Below are 20,547 nucleotides of genomic sequence, written 5' to 3'. Positions count from 1 at the left end.
GTCTCATGGTGAATCCTTGTTCACCACTTTCCAATTATAAGGGAATGAAACAAGCACAAACAGGCTTTCTCAGATTTAAAGAAGAAAAGTTGAAATGTATTAAACTTAAACTCTAATTCAGTTAGCGCCTACAGATACATGACATGCCCACGCTAGCATTCATATGGGATACACAAATGCAAATAGAGACAGAAAAGAGCAGAAGAAAAATAAAGTGGAAAAGTCTGAGGCAATATCTGAAGAGTTGTTGTTACGGTTCTTTGAGCTCACCGTAGAATCCTTGATTGTAGGTAGATCTTGCTTTTCACTGGGGCCCAGTATTCTTCTTAAACCTTTTTTGCTGTAGGAGACTTTTCTCTCTTGGGGTTCACGTGTCTTCAGTGGATTCAGAGGCTTGTGAGAAAGAGATGGGAGCCGACAGGGGAGAGATCTTCTCAGTCCATGAGCAAACAGGCACTCTGCCTAAATTGTTTGTACAAATTCAAAAAACTCAAGTTGCCCAGCAGGTTAGTCATGTGACTAGTTGGTTTGACTATGTCCATTTGTGTATTTGGCCATCTTAGCAGTCAACCTGGAATGCGAGCTCCTCCACCTTCGTTGTCTGGCGATCAAAAGTCCATTATGGGTTGAATGTCAGGGAATGGCTGCTTTGTCCTTCCAAACACTGTTAATGTGCAAATGTCCTTTCTAGCCACGGCTGATTTGTTCAGCAAGTCCTCTCTTAACTCCAGGAACAGTTTAAAATAAATGTTCATAACAAAATCAATGTGCCCCGTTCTTGGTAGGTGGGGGCCTAGCATGACACTAAATGAACCACTGTGTCACTGAGATGCAGAACCTGAAGGAATATAAAACTATTCACATAAATGCCAAGTCAGAAATTTTCACTGCCTTTTTATGGTGCCTGCCATTATATCAGGAGTCGTCTTATTATGAGACTCTTTATAACTAGTTTTCTTGACAGCTTATCAAGTCATTATCCAACACAAGAGAACATATAAAGTTCAAATGGGTAGAATTGATCAGTTTGACACCAGTCCTATGAAATGTCTTGGTATAATAAATCAAGGTCTTTCTATTTTAGGGTGTTGTCAACCAATTGATAAACAGTGCGCATAACACTTTCAAACATTTCTCAGGTTTACTCATTCTGAATCAGGAAATATTTCAGTTTAATGAATTAAAATATTTAAAAGAATACATTGTTATTTATGCCCACTGTATTCATTCATAGTGACTGAATGATTTTGTTATATATTTCTAGATAACATTCCTTTATAAGGGCCCAATTAGACATTTTGATCACATTTATAACAAAGGCTATAGAAGCAAATCCTAAATTGTGGTCTACTTGGGTATCATTCTTGGGTGAAATCTTGTCCACCTTTTACTAGGACCCCATCTTTTCTCACTACCCCACTTTCTGTCCTTCCTGGACCTCTGGGGATTATTATGGAAGGATTTCCCTTGATTAAATGATTTATGTGTGAGCTCATAGTCGTCTGCCATTGCAGCTGCTTATCTCACCCATATGACCCTTTGTTCCACATTATGGGTCTTTATGTTAATGGAATTCTATTTTTAAATTCTTCTAATAAAATTACCAATCTCAACTTATCATATGAGCGGTCTAATTTTAGAGATAGTATCCAGTGATCGAAAGACATGTGTCTAACTTTCAAATGCAATAGCGGTTTGGCATTTAGTTTAGCATTTCTAAACTTTTCCTGATAGGCTTCAGGGACTAACTTGTAAGCATTCAAAATGGCAGTTTTAGTCTGTTCATAATTGAAAGAGCTCTCTTCTGATAACATAGAATGACCTTCTTGAGCTCTACCCATCAATTCGCCTTGTAAAAGGGGAGTCCAATAGTCTTTTGGAATTTAACCTGGTAGCAATTTTCTCAAAAGAAATGAATTACGACTCAACCTCCTCCTTATTACATTTTGCCACTAATCATGAGTGTATCAAAACTTCAAAGCTTTGCTCCAGATTGGGGTTACTATTTGAATGGCTGCGGACATTCCCGCTTTGTGCATACAACCTGTCTAGCTCAAACTGTCTTGCAGCTCCCTCCCTTTGCATCTGCATCTCTCTTTCCTTTTTTTCCCCTTTAAAACTGTACCTCTCTTTCCTCTTTTCATTTTGAAACTGCAATTCTATTTTTTTGCATGGCAATATCCCTTTCACTTGAATTTTAGCTAGGGTTACTTTGTCAGACCCAGGTTCTATGCCTGTTTCCTCTGGTTCTGGGGTAAGATTAAAATGGCTAACTAAATTTTTAAGGATTTCAAATTTCTTTTCTTTTGACCTGAAAGTTACTCCCATCTGGGTAGCTACAGCTTTCAAATCTTCAATACATAATTGACTTAATGCCTCATATGATAGTTCTCCCTGCTCTACAGATGTTTCTGCATTGAATGTGGCCATGTCTTTTTGTTTCTAGCACCATAAAGAAGAAAGAATGCAAGAAAATCTGGCTCTTTAATTTTTACCATTTTAGGGATCAATTTTCCGCCCGTTTCCAAATTACTCATTCAATCTGATGTTTCAAATCCCAGCTCAGTGCCCCAATCTGTTACAGACAGGCGGGAAATATTGTAGGTTGCTTCCACTTTTCACCTCACAACTCACCGCAGATAGTGTTTTAAAAATTGTGTTTTAGTTGCTGAGTGTTTAAGGATCAAATAAACAGACAAATGACAGGTATTCTTGTAGGTTTTAAAAGAAAGATAACTATTTATTAAAACAATACCCAAAAATGTTGGCAACCTCACCCACTCACACATTCACACACACAAGAAAAGATAGAAAGTAGAGGGTAGCATGCAATTAGAGTTCGATTGTTGTAACGAGAGTTCACTTTGAAACTTTCTGGGTTTTCCAGGAGGAATTTTTTAACAGCATTGCGGGCCAGAATGTTCCTTGTCTTGGAATTGATGAAGTGTCACAGCCTCCTTTGGTTAAAACTCAGTCCGAAGTTGGTGGTGGAATTCAACTTCTCAAACGTGGAGTTTTCAAGGTCACCTTGCAATCTATCTGCCTTGGTAGTTTAAAGCTCGTGCTGGCAGGGCTTATTGCTTAACTGGATTGATCTCACAGCTTCTCTGTCTGGAATGGTTTTCTGTCCCTCTCCCCCAGAGCAGTTACCTCTTTTAAGATAAAAAAAACTTATCAGATTTTGGTATTAGGTGATTCAATACGCTCTCCCCTGGGGTGTTCGTACAATGTCCCTGAATGTGGGGACCATTATTACATAATGGCGTCTGAATGGGGTCCATTTTGATAAATAGCTGTTATTTCACACCTATTATCTTGGCCTTAGCTTCCGAGTCAGTCTGTCTGCAAAAGCCTTTGCTAGCTCAATGTTTGATGATAGGAGGTGTTAGCATGGATTGGACTGTTTTACATATGATGGTGCCTCTTCAAGGCAATTCCAGACATTAATAATGCTCCCGTCTTCAAAAGACAAACATGTTGATTGACTGTACAGGAGAGGATCACCTCACCTCTCCCTCCATGTTGCCGTGTAACAAAGTGGCCATTTTCTTGTAGCTTAGTTCAACAGTTTACTTTTATTTCATAATTCCTCCAGTTCATTTCATATTTCATCACTGTTCCGTCCATGAGCTTGCCAGTATACCCTATGTTTGGGGTCTCGCATCCTTCCAGCTGGAACTCGGTGTCCATCCCACTGTCCTGTGGCGGGTCATGTGTCTGAGGAGAAGGCAGATGGTGCAGTTGCTGTTGTTGCTCCTTCTGCTGCTGGTGCTGTTGATGGTGGTGTAGCTTCTGCTCTTGCCTCTCAGCAGAGGTGGAGGGTAGACCTACATAAGCTGCACTCATGCCGTGATGATAGCTGGTAGCAGGGACATGCAGCTGAAGGTGAGTGAAGTGCTAGACAGGTGAAGTGCCTTCCAAGAGTAGGTACTCACCTGTCAAGCAGTGAAAGCTATCTCTGAGAGAAGAAATGATTTGCACAGCAGTCTGTCAATGGGCATGACTGGAGCTCTTTGGTGTAACTGGTCAAAGCTGACACAGCTTGTCAGTTTCACAGAAACAGCTCTTCCCGCTATGCACTCACCTTGGTAACCCTGGCAAGGTGCAGACACAGTGTGGAACATGTGTGTTGTTAGAAAAGAAGGAATTCATCGTTAAAAAGACTCTTAATTGCCTTTTTAATCACCTCTATTGCTTTCCTGCCAGACCCACGGGGTTTCACTGAAAGACTCAGAACCCACCTAAGGTCAATCCAAATAGGCAGCTGCAGGTGTGCAGAACATCCATGGATGGGGGATGGGTGGCGATGGGGATTGTGACTATGAATTGCATTATGCTGCAGAAATTAAAGTCTTGTAGCAGCTTTAAGAGGCAGACATCAATTTTATGTCCACCATGAAGCATGTGGGAATTCCAGAGACATCAACGGGCAACAGGGATAATGATTTCTCTAATAGCGGCACAGTGGCGCAGTGGTTAGCACTGCAGCCTCACAGCTCCAGGGACCTGGGTTCAATTCTGGGCACTGCCTGTGTGGAGTTTGCAAGTTCTCCCTGTGTCTGCGTGGGTTTTCTCCGGGTGCTCCGGTTTCCTGCCAAAAGACTTGCAGGTTGGTAGGTAAATTGGCCATTATAAATTGTCACTAGTATAGGTAGGTGGTAGGGAAATATAGGGACAGATGGGGATGTTTGGTAGGAGTATAGGATTAGTATAAATGGGTGGTTGATGGTCGGCACAGACTCGGTGGGCCGAAGGGCCTGTTTCAGTGCTGTATCTCTAATCTAAAAAAAAAGATGCTCAGATTGTTGTCATATTTGCCTGGAATGGCTAATCCAACAGTTTTGGGGATTGATTAAAGAAAATTTTACTGGTCATTAGGTCCGCTGTCACACTGATCAATGGCTGTGGTGAGGCAATATTCTGGACAAAGGATCGGGTGGAATAGTCAAGATGATGGACTCTGATGACACCAGCATATCTGCAACCACCTGCAAGCCCCTTTTCATGTGTACTGAAATCCTTGTAGCCATGCAGGCCTGAACTGCCTATATCATAGCAGACATTCTGTAGCTTGCACAGGTCAGTCTAATGACTCAGCTGCTGTGAGGTATGAGCTACCTCAATTGTTATTGACATATAGGAGCAAGTCATGCAACATACTCTGCTACTGAAGTTACACCTCGCTGATGTTTAAGGTTGAAGTTCAGGAATCAAATTTCATATACAGTCACCAACGCAAAGCATCATGACAGAAACCTATAGGCACACAATGTTTTTGGAGCTAAAGCTATTGTTTTTTCAGAGAGCATTCTCGGCAAGATTTAGAAGCAATTCGATTAGATAGTATGAATGCCAAGTTTGCGGGCTGATTCAAAAATGGTAAAGCAAAGGTTCTAAATTGGGGAAAGACAAATTTTATGAAACTGAGAGGTGACCTGGTGAAAGTGGACTGGATACAGCTATGTGAAGGAAAATCGGTGGCAAACCAGTGGGAGCCATTCAAAAGCGAGATACTACAGGCACAGTGTAGCCATGTCCCCACAAAGATTAAGGGTGGTACTGCCAAATCTAGAGCCCCCTGGTTATCTAGAAGCATACAGGGTAAGTTAAAGCAGAAAAAGAAAGCTTATGACGATCACAAATATCTTAATACTTTAGAAAGCCTGGAGGAGTATAGAAAGTGCAGGGGTGAAGTAAAAAGGAAATTAGAAAAGCAAAGAGAGGACATGAAAAATTATTGGCAGGTAAAATCAAGGAAAACCCAAAAATGTTTTATCAGTACATTAAGAGCAAGAGGATAACTAAGGAAAGGGTAGGGCCTATCAGGGATGTATAATGGAATTTATGCGTGGATGCAGAAGATGTGGGCAGGGTTCTTAATGAGTTTTTTGTCTCTGTCTTCACAAAGGACAGGGTTGATGCAGACATTGTAGTTAAAGAGGAGGGATGTGAAATATTCGATACGATAAGCATATTGAGAGAGCAAGTACTAGAGGGTCTGACATCCTTGAAAGTGGATAAATCGCCAGGACCGGATGGATTGCATCCCAGCTTGTTAAAGGAAGCCAGGGAGGAAATAACTGATGCGCTGAGGATCATCTTCAAATCCTCACTAGATACAGGAGATGTACCAGATGATTGGAGGTCTGCGAACACTGTACCAACATTAAACGTTGTTCAGAAAAGGTGCGAGGGATAAGCCAAATAATTATAGGCCAGTCAGTCTGACATCGGTGCTGGGTAAATTTTAGAATCAATTCTGAGGGACAGGATAAACTGCCACTTAGAAAGGCACGGATTAATCAGGGATAGTCAGCATGGATTTGTTCAGGGAAGGTCATGTCTTCTTAACTTAATTGAGTTTTTTGAGGAAGTAACAGGGAGGATTGATGAGGGTAGTGAAGTGGATGTGGTCTACATGGATTTTAGTACGACATTTGACAAGGTCCTGCATGGCAGACTGGTCAGTAAAATGAAAGCCCATGGGATACAGGGGAATATGGCAGTGTTACGACCAGGTGAGAAAGGGGTCTAGGGGCCCCTCTCGGCCTTCACCTGGTCTTACCATAACAGAGTTTAATTTTAAACACACTGTTTTTAGCTCCCTCTTGGTGAATCCTTGTTCACCATTTTCCAATTATAAGGCAAAGAAACCAGCACAAACAAATTTTCTTAGGTTTAGAGAAGAAAGTTTATTAAACTTAAACTTCAACTCTAATTCAGTTGACGCCTACACGCCACGCCCACGCTAGCATGCATACGTGATATATATAGCTCTTAGGGCTAAAGAGATCAAGGGATATGGGGAAAAAGCGGGAACAGGGTACTGAGTTTGGATGATCAGCCATGAACGTATTGAATGGCGCTGCAGGCTCGAAGGGACGGATGGACTACTCCTGCTCCTATTTTTCTATGTTGCTATGATACACACATGCAAATAGAGACAGAAAGGAGCAGAAGAAAAAATAAAGTGAGAAGTTTGAGGCAATATCTGAAGAGTTTTTGTTATAGTTCTTCAAGCTCATTGTAGACTCCTTGATTGTAGGTAGTTCTTGCTTTTCGTTGGGCCCAGTATTCTTCTTAAACCTTATTCTCTCTTGGGATTCATGTGTCTTCAATGGATTCAGAGGCTTGTGAGAAAGAGATGGCAGCAGACAGGAGAGATCTTCTCAGTCCAGGAGCAAACAGTCTTTCTGCCTCCAAACTCTCTGTGACTAGTTCAACAGACCCTGGAACAGCCAGTTAGTCATGTGCCTAGCTGGTCTACCCAATCCTGGATTGCATTACCTTAGCAGTCTCTGGAATGCTCCTCTTACACACAATACCTGGTGATCAAGGTCCATTGTGGGTTGAATGTGTCAGGGAATTGTCCTTTGTCCTTCCAAGCACTGCCTGTTAATATACAAAGGTCTTTTCCAGCCATGGATGATCTGGTTAACAAGTCATTTCCTTGCTCCAACAACATTTGAAAATCAATGTTCATGACAAGATTAATGTGCCTCATTCTTGGCAGGTGGGGGCCTAGCATGACAGGCAGGTTGGATCCAGTATTGGCTCAAGGACAGGAAACAAAGGGTAGTCGTCGACAAATGTTTTTGTGAATGGAAAGCTGTTTTCAGTGGCATTCCACAAGGCTCAGTGTTGGGTCCCTTGCTGCTTGTTGTATATATTCATAATCTGGACTTAAATGTGGAGGCATGATTGGGAAATTTGCTGATGACACAAAAATTGGCCGTGTAGTTAATACTGGAGAGAATAGTCGTAGACTCCAGAATGATATCAATGGTTTGGTTGAGTGGGCGGGAAAGTGGTAAATGGAATTCAATCCAGAGAAGTGTGAGGTAATGCATTTCGGGAGGGCAAATAAAGCGAGAGAATACACACTAAATGGGAGGACATTGAGAGGGGTAGAAGAAATGAGAGACCTTGGAGTGCTTGTCCATAGGTGCCTGAAGGTGGCAGGACCAGTAGATAGAATGGTGAAGAAGGCATATGGATTGCTTTCCTTTATTGGCTGAGGTATAGAATCCAAAAGCAGGGATGTGATGCTGGAACTGTATAAAAAGCTGGTTGGGCCACAGCTGGAGTATTGCATACAGTTCTGGTCACCACATTACAGAAAGGACATAATTGCTCTGGAGAGAGTGGAGAGGAGATTTTAAAAAATGTTGCCAGGGCTTGAAGGTTGCAGCTATGAGGAAAGATTGGATAGGCTAGGGTTGTTTTCCCTGGAACTGAGGAGGCTGAGGGGAGTCTTAATTGAGGGGCCTAAATAGAGTGGACAGGAAGGACCTGTTTTCCCTGGCGGGGAGGTCAGTTACCAGGGGACACAGATTTAAGGTGATCGGTAGAAGGATCAGAAGGGAAAAACTTTTTCACCCAGAGGGTGATGGGTGTCTGGAATTCACTGCCAGGAATGGTGGTGGAGGCAGAAACCCTCAATTCTTTTAAAATTGCTGTAACCTGCAAGGCTATGGACCAGGTGCTGGAAGGTGGGATTAGATTGGGCAGCTAGTTTTCTCAGCCAGCACGAACAGAATGGGTTGAATGGCTTCCTTTTGTGCCGTAACTGTTCTATGGTTCTATGTATGGTACTGTCGGGGACGATATATGTACAGAGGGCAAAGAGATGTAAGCAAGACAGTTAATGCTTTGGGCACACTTGCAAGTTCTGAGAAGGTGTCTTGCTTAAGAGCTGTGTGAACCTTTCTCATAGGCAGTAAATGATTTTTGTCTGTGACTCTTCACCTTGCTCCAGACCATCTTGCTGCTCTGTTTGTTGCACCCATATGCTGTCCTCTCCTGTGGTCTCTATGAGGATGTCTCTTCAATGTTGAAGTGGTGTAGCACATAAAAAATAATTACAATCAGAAAAACTCTTCTCAGGTTGCAGGATACCCCAGATTAATCCAAGCAACTGAAGCATACCTTCAGTATGCCAGAAATGTGCATACATGATAAGGGATGCACCTCTTTATATCTGCGTTCCACTGGTGTCCGGGGATTGCTCAGAGGTACCATGAGCAATGACTACAGAAGATGGCCTTGATTCCCCCAGGAGACAAAACGTAACTTGTTTTTCTGGATTAACATATCAGTGCTCTGTGCCTTAGAACAAAGAGATCATGACAGCTGCTGGGGACGTGAGCATTTACTTGCATAATAAAGCTGATGGCTGCAGACAAGTTGAACATTGAGCGAGTGGAAAACCTTTCTGATTCATGTAGGTAATTGTATTATGTAATGGAGCATGTATGACCACATATAAGCTCTGCACCACTGGGGATCCTGCCACTTGTAAGTTTGAAGAACTCTCTCAGGCTGCTCTCAGTGGTCCCTGGGGAACAGCATGACTTCTGATGCTGAAGAAAACGATACATCTGTGACTTGTTTCCCAGAGTGATACACAGCTGATTGGTGGATATTTACAATGTCTCAACTGACAGCTTGCAAACCGATCCTTGTCATTTGAAACCAGTCGTTATTTTGACATCCATGGGCATTGTTGTGCCTAATGGTGGAATTTGGTTGCATGTCTGCCTGCAATGTGTGGCAAATTCCATGACAGCTTCGTTGGTGAATTGAGAATGCGACAGGCACTGTTCCTCAGACAAGTGGACGCCTGTGCACTTCTGTCTGTATTTTCTTGACATGAGGGCACTAGCAAATGATTGCTGAAGGCTCAGGTTCAGTGCTCTTTTCCCTCCAAAATAAAAACAAACATGTAAGACAATTCCCAGTGGCAGACGTAGAAAATATTAACATCATAGCAATTGCCACAATGTCAGTGGAAAAATACCTCAGCATCAACAGGAAACAAAACAACAGCAAAAAAATGAGAAAAATTTTACAATGGCCCTGCAGATATCAATGCTATTACTCGTCAGTTTCAATTGAATTACATTAGCAATTCAGTGCCTAACATTCCTGAATGTCCAGTTTGTATAGACAGGAGAATGGAACAGTGTGAAATTGATAGATATCGTGATGAAATTATTCCATTTTTTTGTTACTTTTTTTGAGGACTCATATTTAAAGTGAGGAAATGGATTCATTTTGGAAGACTGAAGATTTCATAGATGCTAGACTTCGTTTTTTTGTTGAACGTTCACTGAAAGGACACTGAGAGGTCTTGTTTGAAAACAACCTTTACTGAATATCACATTATTAAGCCTTAAGCTTAATAAACAACTGAAACTTTGGTGACCTGGGAGGAGATGTTTATAGAGAAGTGACATGTCAAGATTTATGAGGATCAGGAGGTGGTTTCACTTCTGAGATATTGTTTTGGACTCCCTGCTCATCTTTCCTTCACCTCTCTTAGAGACCCTGAGAAATCGAGTGTGTCAGCTCCTCTTTCTATACATCTTTGACAAAACCCTGTGAATCTGGAGTGTGATAACTGATGAAACCCATGATGTCACATTTTTCCTGGAAAGTCTACCAGACTATTTCTTGACATCTCCAGAAGGAACTGCTTCTGAAAAGATCCCAGTGATCTGTCTCTGTATACCTGGACGCCAGCCCAAAAAGGACAACTGACATCCTTCCATATCTTCTCTATTTTTCTTCAAGAATTAGCAAGTATTTGGCCAAAGTATTCTTTTTTTGTCTTTTTTTGTAAAAGACCTCTGCAGAGAGAATTTTTTTCCTGTGTGTTTGTGAGTGTGTGTGGGGGGTATTTAAAAAAGGAAACTTTCATATTTCAATCTCTGAGTTAATGCTTTGCTTCGTTACTGGATAAGTCGTGTTTTATAATTAACTGATAATTTTGTTGTTAAAGAAACCTGGTTTGTGTATTTCATTCTGGTATAACGAGTAGAGAATATGACTGACTGAATCAGTAACTGGGTAAACATTTAAAATATATGTTGTGACCTTTGGAGAAGTGGAACTAGAAAACACCTCCTGCCTCAGTCATAACAATATGATGAAAAATCCAAAGCATGGTGTCATAATTACATAGTGTTACACAGTGTTTACAGCACAGAAACAGGCCACTTTGCCCATGTGCTTGTTTATGCTATACTTAAGCTTCCTCCCATCTTTCTTCATCTAACTGCATCAACATATCCTTCTATTCCTTTCCTCCTCATGTGTTTATCTAGCTTCCATTTGCATCCAAGCTATCACCTTACTATTCCTTGTGTTAGCAAATTTCCCATTTTAACCTCAGAGTCAACAGGAAACAAAACAACAGCAAAAAAAAGGAGAAAAATTCTACAATGGCCCTGCAGATATCAATGGTACTACTGGTCTGATTCAATTGATTTACATCAGCAATTCAATGCCTAACATTCCTGAATGTCCAGTTTGTATTGACAGGAGAATGGAACAGTGTGAAATTGATAGATATTGTGATGAAATTATTCCACTTTTTTGTTACTTTTTTTGAGGACTTTTTTAAAGTGAGGAAATGGATTCATTTTGGAAGACTGAAGATTTCACAGATGGGTAAAGAAGTTTCCCCTGAATTTCCTATTGGATTTATTAGTGACTGTCTTATTTTTATGGCTGCTAGTTCCAGGCTCTGCCACAAGTGGAAACATCTTCTCAACATCTACCTTATTAAATCTTTTTATCATCTTAAGAACCTCTATCAGGTCACACCACCTCGCTGCCCCCAGTCTTCCTTTTCACCAGAGAAAAGAGCACCATCTTTCCTGACAGGTACAAACTTGCAGTTCTGGTATCATCCTGGTAAATCTTTTTTTGCACCTTCTCCAATGCTTCTATGTCCTTTTTTTATAATATGGCGACCTGAACTGTGCACATTACTCCAAATGTGCTTTAACCAATCACTTCTCTGCTTTTCAATTCTAATGGCTGCAGGAAAAACTGCTTCTGAAGGAAACTGAAGATGGCGCTCCTCACCTCGCTGCAGTGTGATGTTGTGAAGGGCACAGCAGACCATAACCATTCTAGAGATCCTTGATGGGGAATACTGTAGGGCCCCTCCAGATCGGTCAAAGTACCTGAAACACATCTTGAGCAACCCAATGGCTTGCTCATGTTGTATATCTCTCCTCTGGTTCACTGGTTGGGGTCCTTACAGAGATAGCCCTTGTCTCTCAGGCGCCAGCCACTGAGACTATGTGGAGGAACGAAGACCTACAGGAAATATGACTTCTGCAGAATGAATGAATCATGGCGGCTCCTAGGGTGTCTAGTGCAGACATGCATAATCACCTTCCAGTGGTCACACACTAACTGGACATTGAGGGAGTGGAATTCCTTGCAATTGATGAAGATTCCTGGCTGATCTGATGGTGCTTTCATTGTCACATGTGCGATCAATGACTCCCTGCACCTGTGGGAACCCAGCCACTGCAGTGAAGCCAACAGCCGTATGTGTTTGACTGGACTCATCCATTGGACTCATCCATGACAAATTACACAGTAGCAGCCTTGAAAAAGAAGGCATCAATGGTCTGGGAGATGCACTTATGGGCAGCAGATTGTGAGATCTTGGAGAGGTCATCAGTGGATCCCTTGACGTCCACTGGCAATGCATGTCCATTTGGTCCTCTTGGAAGGAGGTCTTCTTCTAGGAGGCTACAGATGTCAGCTACGACCCGCCATGTAAGTCTGATCTTCCTAAGACACTGTTGCTCTATTATGTTGAGGAAACTCACCCTCTGTCTGTAGATCCTTTGCTGGGGGTATCGCCTCCTTCAAGCTGCAGTTCTCTATCCATCCCCTCTGTCATATGGAGTGGCGTGTGGCTACAGAGAAGGCACTACTGTTGATGACGTTGTTGCTCCTGGTGTTCCTTCTGGTGCGGTTGATGCTGCAGCTGTTGGTGTGTCAGCTGCTGCTCATGTGGCTGCTCCTGCTGCTCCTCCTCATCAGAGGTCCAGGCTAATTCTGCATCAAATGCTCTCATGCTACAGTGAAGGCTGACAGCTAGGAAGTTGAGATGAAGATGCATATACTCCAAGGCATTTGAAATTACTTTCAACAATTTGGAGATTACCCTCAAAGGTGTGGATTCAGGCTATCAGAAGAAATTCTGCAAGCACAAACCTTTGAAGTTGGCCACAAGCTTTGCAGTTTCACTCTGCAAAGGCTTCCCAGCATGACAGTTTCATTGTTCAATGAGTGCCCATTGCGTTTTCACCTCATTGACCCTGGAGAATTCCAGACAGCTCGGGAAACCTGTGTGCTGGCTGTTAAAGCCTGAATGCTGGGTTAAATTCACAGTTAATTGCCTCTTTGCATATTGTAATTACCTACCTGGCAGCTGGACAGGGAGTTCCTCACTTGCTACCAAACCTGCCCGGATTAAATATGGAAGAGGGCGGGGGTCACTTCCTGTTCCTGACCTGATGCCACTTTTCAGAAGTTTAAGCCCCCCGCCTCCACCCAAACCTACTTCCTCTTGGCAGTTAAAATCCTGCCTTATTTTCCAAGGAGTATATGATCTCATTATTTTTCATTTCAGAATGTACCATCTCACACTTAACCTATCTTGAAGATTATTTGTTAATTAAACTCCAATTCTGCAAGTTTATTAATGCCTTCCAGTATTTAGATGCAGTTCTCCTCTGTATTACTGTATCCCTAAATTTGGTGACATCCACAAATTTTGAAATTAAATTTCTGATTCCTGAGTCCAAATGTGAACAATAGTGGTCCCTGCATCGCCTTTTGAAAATCAATTACTTCTTCAAAGAATTCAATAAGGTTGGTCAAGCATGGCCTTTCTTTTGAAATCCGCACTGCCTATTCTTTATATTTTCAGTTTCTAGATATTTTTCTATTACATCTTTGAGTAAGGATTCTATTACCTTTCTGACCATCAGCATTAAGCTAATTGGTCTATGGTTTCTAGGACTTTTTCTGTCTCCATTTTGAAATATAGGATTCACATAAGGTGTCTGCCTGTCTTCTGGCACTAACCCCTTTTCTAATGAATTTATATATGTATGTAGTAGTGCCTCTGCTATCTCTTACATAACTTCTTTTAATATATGTGGATGCAATCTATCTGGACTATGGTGTTATCCTCTCTATGTTTGATTGGTTTATCAATTACATGTATGTATTTTAAATACTTATATATATATTTTTTTGTTCTCTTCTTCTAAGGTTATGTCTACCATGTAAGTCTCCCTGAATACTAAAGAAAAGTAATTATTTAATATTTCTGTCATTTTGTTCTCATTACTTGTGAATATGTCTCCTAGTGGCATTATCCCTATGCTGATGTTTCTTTTGTTACTTATGTGTTTGCAGAATACTTTCCTGTATCATTTTATATTCCTTGATAAATTATTTCAATATCTCTTTGGCTTCGTAATTGTTTTTATGACTGTTTTTCTAACCTTTCCATATTCTCGTTTGTCATCCTCTCCGTTGTTGTTTATATACTTAGTGTATGCCTTTTTCCTTAGTTTCAATTTTGCCTTTAGTTCTTTCTTCATCCATGATGCTTCATTATTGTTTTTAGTGGATGTCACACCAACTTGCTTTGTTGAATTATAATTTTCTTTAATCCACTGACTGGAGATCGGAATTTATATTTTTTTGAAAAAATTTGAAAAGAACAGATAAAAAAGGATGACTTTGCTGGCAGCTTAGGATGGTCACCTAGTTTGCAACACTACATCCTACATTGCAAGGCTTGTGAGGAGGGAGACAAAATGGCTGCTCATTTCCCAGTAAGAACGAAGACCCAGGAAGTTTAAGGGAACTACCTGTTCTTTTTAGAAATAGAGAAATACTGCTAACAGCTATGTTTTGAATCATTGAGTGACTGTCATGTGACAAGGCCCTCCCCATCTGTGGTTTTTAAGCTTGTGTCTTTCTGCAGTAGAAAAAGGAGAATCCTCTGGACTCTGACAAGTGAGGGGCTCTCTCTTTCACTCCCTCTCCATTCCAGCTTGAAAGCTTTCAAATCCTGCTTGTTGACTGACCACTTTTGCATACTGCAGCTACAATCAGATACTCTGTTGGAAGAAAATTATCTGCATCACTGTCTCCAAGAGACCCACTGAACCTGTCATCTACCTTTTCAAACTAAAAGCCTCAGGGCCTCTGAATTCAGCAAGAAGCCAGCTGAATCACCCAACGTCACAGACTGTATACCCATTTTTCTATGCACTCTAACTCAACCAATCTAACTTTCCCCACTCTGTAACCTATTTGTGTGTGTGTAAACCTCTAGTGTGTGTCTTTGAGTGAAAGTTGGTGCATAGTTTATTATTTTCATTAGTTTGGTTTAGGTATAATAAAGTTAACCTTTTTTTTTGTTAACTCAAGTAAACCTGTCCGATTGGTTCTTGTTATGATCATAGCAAGTAAGTAATCAAACACCTACTGAATTGCCCAGTACATTTACTTGAAAAAGGAATTAAATCTGTTGTGGTCAAACAAGGAGAGGGAAAAGAGAGAAGCCCTTCGACCCCTCCTCACCTGACTGTAACAGTGGGATATATTTCTCCTGGACTCTATTGATCACTGTTTTAAATGTTTCCCATTGCTGTTCTCTCTCTAAAATTTTCCAGTTTATCTTTCCTTGCTCCATTTTCATCTCATTAAAATCAGCTTTTTTTCTAATGTATTACTTTGATCTTTATCTTTCTTATTTCCTTCTCAATCTTTATCTTAAACCTTATGATCTTGTGAGCACTGTTGCCTGCATGTTCCCATTTGCACACTTCTCTTGTCTGTTTTGGTTCACTTCCCATTACTAGATTCGAGTGCTCTCTTTTTTTATTCGTGTTTTTACATACTGGGTAAAAAAGGAGTCATGCACATTTTGTTTATTATTCTTTCATGGGATGTGGGTGTCGTTGGCTATGCCAGCATTTATTGCCCATCTCTAATTGCCCTTGAGAAGGTGGCAGTGGGCCACCCTCTTGAACCATTGCAGTTCAAGTGGTATAGGTACACCCACAGTGCTGTTAGGAAGGGAGTTGCAGGATTTTGACCCAGCAACAGTGAAGGAACAGTGAGAAAATTCAAAGTCATGTAGGTGTGTAGCTTGGAGGGGAACTTGCATCTGCTGCCCTTTTCCTTCTAGGAGGTAGAGGTCACGGGTTTGGAAGGTGCAGTTGAAAGAGCCTTGGCAAGTTGCTGCAGTGCATCTTGTAGATGATACTCACTGCTGCCACTGTGCGTCGGTGGTGGATGGGGTGCCAATCAAACAGGCTGCTTTGTCCTGGATGGTGTCGAGCTTCTTGAGTGTTGTTGGAGCTGCACCCATCCAGGCAAGTGGAGAGTATCCCATCACACTCCTGACTTTGCCTTGTAGATGGTGGATAGGCTTTGGGGAGACAGGAGGTGAGTTACTTGCCGCAGAATTCCCAGCCTCTGAACTGCTCTTGTAGCCACAGTATTTATATCGCTGGTCCAGTTCAGATTCTGGTCAACGGTAACCCCCAAGTTGTTGATAGTGAGGGATTCAACAATGGTAATGCCATTGAGTGCCAAGGGGAGATAGTTGGATTGTCTCTTATTTGAGATGGTCATTGCCTGGCACTTGTGTAGCATGAATGTAACTTGTCACTTATCAGCCCAAGCCTGAATACCGTCCAGGTCTTGCTGCATGTGGACACGGACTGCTTCAGTATCTGAGGAGCCACAAATGGTGCCGAACATGAAGCAATCATCAGTGAACCTCACCACTTCTGACCTTGTGATGGAGGAGGGAAGGTCATTGATGAAGCAGCTGAAGATGTTTACGCCTAGGACACAATCCTAAGGAACTCCTGCAGTAACGTCCTGGGCCTGAGATGATTGACCTCCAACAACCACAACCATCTTCCTTTGTACTAGGTACGACTCCAACCAGTGGAGAGTTTTCTCATCTGATTCCCATTGACTCCAGTTTTGCTAGGGCTCCTTGATGCCATACTCGATCAAATGCTGCCTTGCTGTCAAGGGCAGTCACTCTCATCTCACCTCCTGAGTTCAGCTCTTTTGTCCATGTTTGAACCAAGGCTGCAATGAGGTCAGGAGTTGAGTGGCCCTGGTGGAACCTAATCTGAGCATCAGTGAGCAGGTTATTGCTGAGTAAGTGCCACTTGTAAAAATTCCAATCCATGTACCACTTTCACTACCTCTTCTTGCCAGTTTATTTGGGGGTAGTTAAAATCTTTTATGATTTTTAATCTATGTCCTTTACTCATTTTACATATTTGCTTACATATTTTTCACCAAGTTTAATGTGGTATTACGTCAAGTAATAAAGCATATTTTCTGTAGCATTTTAAGCAATATGAATGCTTGTAACCAAAAATGGAAACATAGAAACATAGAAAATTTGTGGCACAGAAGGACACCATTTGGTCCATCTTGTCTGTGGTGGCTGAAAGAGATGTCAAGTCTAATCTCACTTTCCGGCTCTTGGTCTGTAACCTTGTAAGTTACAGCAGTTCAAATGCATATCCAAGGTTTTTAAAAATGTTATGAAGGTTTCTGCCTCTATCATGCTTTCAGGCAGGGAGTTCAGATCCCTGTTGTGATACTGTTTGAACTCGTTAACATTCGGCTGAATATGTAAATAGTTTAGTATACATCATCACAGGAAGTGATGCAAGCTAATATGGGATGCAGTAGTTGGAGCAGTGTTAGTCAACAGGTCTCGCATGTATCTCAGCGCTCTCCTGTAATTCTGTTATTCTGTTATAAAGAACCCTTCATTCAATTTACCAACCATCCACATAGTGTTTGGTATGTTTGTGTTGAGAACCAATAACACAACAATCGCTGCAACCCTCTGGCTGAAAAAATTCTCCTCAACTCCCCTTTAACCCTTCTATCAATTGCTTTAAATCTATGGGCTCTGGTTATTGACTTCTCTGCTGAGGGGAATAGGTCCTTCCTATCGACTCTATCTAGGCCCCTCATAATTTTATTGACTTCAATTAAATCTCCCCTTAGCCTCCTTTGTTCCGATTAAAACAACCTCAGCCCAGAAAACATTTCCTCATTGCTAAAGTTCTCCATTCCTGGCAATATCCTTGCAAATGTCCTCTATACCCTCTCTAGTCCTTCCTGTAATGTGGTGACCGAACAGTATGCTGTATTCTAGCTGTGGCCTAACTAATTTTTATACAGTTCTAGGAATGATTAATTTTAGTACATTTGCTCAATTCTACTTCAAAACTGACTTTACCACTCAAACAGTAGCATAAATTATTGCCAGGGTGAAAACCAAAGGGATGATTTTCCAATTTCACATCGAAGTGGGGAACCTTGTCAGTCTCCAGCTCATATTAAGGAATCATGGGCACTGTTCCTGTCTGTCACATGGGCAGCCGCCGCACCGCAATCATGCACCGGGCGTCCATTTTGTGTAATGGAGGCGCAGGGTTCACCCGATCACAGGGCGAGGGGTGCGATGCAAGACAGCAAATATAGTGTTAGATAACTCTGGAACAGGTGCTGGTGCCATATTTAAAGCTCTGCCAGCCGTGCTTACATTGCTGCCTTGGACTCATTTACTGCGAGCTGCTCAAAACTGTGACCAATTTTGTATTGACTGTGGACCCTACAACATCCCCCCGAGGCAGATCCCGTAGGATAGCAGAGTCAAGACACAGGGTAACCACATGGTTTAGCGATGCCTCGCTCCAGATTCTCCTCCAGGCTGCAAGGGAAAGGCGGGACGTCCTCTTCCCCAGCAATGGCAAGAAAAGGTCCCTCTGCCTGACCAAGAAAGTCTGAATGGTAGTAACTGAGGAGGTCAGCAGCCATGGGGTCACCCCCCAGAACTGGGTACAGTGCTGCAAGAGGGTCAATTACCTTCTTTCTGCCAAAGGGAGTGCTCCTCACCTCTCTCCTTTTTTGTGATTGTGAGGGCTACGCAGGAGGAAGTGGGACATGGTGGGAATGGCACGACAATGGCGATGGCAGAGGGAATTAGGCATCACCTCATTCTGACAGATGCATGGCTGCACCTTGGCCATAGGCCACATTCATTCACAGCTCAATCCCACCCACCACGCCCCCCCCTCACCCACCGCCCCCAACTTAACTCCCCTGTGAGCAGATGGCAGCATGAGCTATATGTGAAAGTCTAGTAGGGAATGAGGGGTTGACACTAGCAGAACTGTCATGTTGATCTCTCTGTGAAGTATGATTATCTCCATCTTTCCACTTGCAGGACAAGAGGGCCCACAACAGGAGGGAGACAACTCAGACTGTCAGAGGGAGACTAGATCTTCGGCCTGTCACCACAGCCGAGGAAGAGGCATTAGAATTGGCAGGATCTTAGGGCAGCCATGCCATATCCGATGTAGAGATTGGAGTCTCCGCGTGAGGGAATGAAGATTGACTTCCATCTACATAGAGTTCACTAAAGTAAAAGCAAAATTCTGCAGATGCTGGAAATCTGAAATAAAAACAAGAAATGCTGGAAATACTCAGCAGGTCTGGCAGCATCTGTGGAGAGAGAAGCAGAGTTAACGTTTCAGGTCAGTGACCCTTCTTCAGAACTGGCAAATATTAAAAATGTGAACGGTTATAAGCAAGTAAAGCGGGGGTGGGGCAAGAGATAACAAAGGAGCAGGTGTTGATAGGACAAGGTCACAGAATAGATGACCAGAAGGTTGTGACGCAAAGGCAAACAATATATTAATGGTGTGTTGAAAGACAAAGCATTAGTACAGATAGGGTGTTAACGGACTGAAAATTCAACAGCCACAAGTACACACATGAAAAAAAACAGTGGGTAAGCAAACTGAACAAACTAAGATGAAATAAAATAAAATAAACACAAAAAAATATATAAAAAAGAAAAAATAACTAAAAATAAAAGTAAAATGGTGGTGGAAATGGTGGAGGATGATCCTTTGGATATGGAGGCTGATGGGGTGGAAAATGAGGACAAGGGGAACCTTGTCACAGTTCTGGGAGGGAGGGGAAGGGGTGAGGGTAGAGGTGCGGGAAATGAGCCGGACACGGTTGAGGGCCCTGTCAACCACAGTGGGGGGAATCCTCGGTTGAGAAAAAAGGAAGACATATCAGAAGCTTCCGCCATTTCCGCCACATCCAGCATGATGCCACTACCAAGCACATCTTCCTCTCCCTTCCCCTGTCAGCATTCCGAAGGGATCGTTCCCTCTGCGACACCCTGGTCCACTCCTCCATTACCCCCACCACCTCATTCCCTTCCCACGGCACCTTCCCCTGCAATTGCAGGAGGTGTAATACCTGCCCATTTACCTCCTCTCTCATCACTATCCCAGGTTCCAAACACTCCTTTCGGGTGAAGAAGCGATTTACTTGTACTTCTTTCAATGTAGTATACTGTATTCGCTACTCACAATGTGGTCTCCGCTACATTGGGGAGATCAAACGCAGACTGGGTGACCGCTTTGTGGAACACCTCCACTCAGTCCGAAAGCATGGCCCGAGCTTCCGGTTGCTTGCCATTTCAACACCCCCCGTTGCTCTCATGCTCACATCTCTGTCCTGGGATTGCTGCAGTGTTCCATTGAACATCAATGCAAACTCGAGGAACAGCATCTCATTTACCGATTAGGCACACTACAGCCTGCCGGACTGAACATTGAGTTCAATAATTTCAGAGCATGA

Source organism: Heterodontus francisci, chromosome 14 (assembly GCF_036365525.1).
Source record: "Heterodontus francisci isolate sHetFra1 chromosome 14, sHetFra1.hap1, whole genome shotgun sequence".
Classification (NCBI taxonomy): Eukaryota; Metazoa; Chordata; class Chondrichthyes; order Heterodontiformes; family Heterodontidae; genus Heterodontus; species Heterodontus francisci.
This window is presented reverse-complemented; position numbering follows the sequence as displayed.